Here is a 1,969-nt window from a genome sequence, read left to right as displayed (position 1 = left end):
TGCTCAATTGTTCTTTTATCTCTGTCTTTCTACCTATCCCTTTATGTGTTGTAACTTGTTTTAATAGATCTTTATTTTCTTTCTACACTTGCTTTCCCAGGTCTAATAGTGATTCCTCATAGGCAGAATCAAACTCAAACAAACCAGCAGTTAAATAGGGACCAGGAGGAAGGGATAAAAGGCAGTAATCCCTCCAATAAAAAGGGGAAGAACTGTGAGATGGATTGTAATGGTCTTGTATCTCCACTAGGATATGTTCAAGAAAAGCTGTTACTCTGATATGAGGGTTGTTTTTTAACAGTAGAAACAGACTTTTAGCTGTGGTCCAAAGGCAAACTGTTGCTAACAGAAATAGCTTAATTTGTTTAGAGATGGACAGGTGAAGATTATTAACAATATAACTTTCAATTTCAAGTAGAATGTCATGGAAGAGTTAACAAGAGGTTGCTATATGGTACAAACTGCTTAGCTTTTTATTTTCTTTCTTCACTCTGGGATTACATCCAGATTAACTGCCTTCCTTCTTTGCTCTTAGAATGTCCTTTTTAGCATGATCTCAGCCATGTTATCACTGAGAATGAACATGGTATCAAGGTCAGCTTTTGCACTGATGGTAAATTCAACTTGAAAATGCTACAAGCAAAGACTAAAGTGGAGGGAGTGTTGGTGCATGATCTTCTGTTTGCAGATAATCTTGTACTCAATGCAGCCTCTGAAGATGTGATACAACAAAGCATGAATCTATTCTCTGCTTCTTGTGCTCATTTTAGTCTTAACAATAACAAGAGAGATGGGGACCATGGGGCTTCTGACCATCCTGAAGAAGATGAAGCAGAAGGAGCGGGAGCTGCGGCTCCTCATGCTTGGCCTGGACAATGCAGGGAAGACCACCATCCTGAAGAAGTTCAACGAGGAGGACATCGACACCATCTCACCCACCCTGGGCTTCAACATCAAAACCCTGGAGCATCGAGGGTTCAAGCTGAATATCTGGGATGTGGGTGGACAGAAGTCCCTGCGCTCTTATGGCCTCATCTGGGTAGTGGACAGTGCTGACCAGCAGCGTATGCAGGACTGCCGCTGGGAGCTGGAGAGCCTCCTTGTGGAGGAGCGCCTGGCAGGAGCCACTCTCCTGATCTTTGCCAACAAGCAGGACCTCCCCAGGGCTCTGTCCTCTAACAACATTCGAGAGATCCTGGAGTTAGATGGCATCCACAGTCACCATTGGTGTATCCAGGGCTGCAGTGCAGTCACCGGAGAGAACCTGCTTTTGGGGGTCGACTGGCTCCTGGATGACATCTCCAGCCGTATCTTCACCTCTGAATGACCCCTGCGTCCAAATGCGAGCTCCTGGACTGAACCCTTGACCCACCCAAAGAGTGGCCCCTCCATGCATCCCCGGCTCCTGCCACCCATCCTGATCCTCTCTGGCCCGGGGCCCCGGGGGAGCCAGGTTCAGAGGTGGACTGAAGCCGGCGGGACCCCAACTAACGCCTCCTCCCCCGTGTCCTAACCAGATGCTACTCACACTGTTTAAGGGGAGAGACCCCGCTGCTCTGTGGGAGTGCCTTCCCCCCGCTCCCCAGGGAGGAGTGGCCACCATTCCCCAGCCCCGTCCCTCCTGTGGCACTTTGTCTGTGGATGACAAAGCAGTGGGAAGCACTCTGGCGCCCCGAGTCTCCAGGCCCCTTCCTCTGCCCAGCTGATAGAATAAAAGCCCGTTGAACCCCTAAAAAAAAACAATAACAAGAGATCTCAGGTGCTCCATCAGCCAGCCCCACACCATCCAAATGTGGAACCACTGATTATAGCAAATGGAGAAATTTTGAATACTGCAGATAAATTCACTTTGGCAGTGTCCTTTCTAGGGAGGTACACATTGATATTGAGGTTGATACACACATTGCCAGAGCTAGCGAAGTATTTGGAAGGCTCCAAAAGGAAGTGGAGGAGAGGAGAGGAGAGAAGA

The 1,969-nt window shown here is 48.3% G+C and overlaps 1 pseudogene; it reads left to right on the top strand.

Annotated features, from left to right (window-relative positions):
- The first annotated feature begins 793 nt into the window (after window positions 1-793).
- On the top strand, window positions 794-1,448 carry LOC141516201 (ADP-ribosylation factor-like protein 2 pseudogene; annotated as a pseudogene).
- The last annotated feature ends 521 nt before the right edge of the window (window positions 1,449-1,969 follow it).

Source organism: Macrotis lagotis, chromosome 3, assembly GCF_037893015.1.
Source record: "Macrotis lagotis isolate mMagLag1 chromosome 3, bilby.v1.9.chrom.fasta, whole genome shotgun sequence".
Taxonomy (NCBI): domain Eukaryota; kingdom Metazoa; phylum Chordata; class Mammalia; order Peramelemorphia; family Peramelidae; genus Macrotis; species Macrotis lagotis.
The sequence above is the reverse complement of the archived record's forward strand: the minus strand, read 5'-3'. Positions and strand labels throughout refer to the sequence as shown.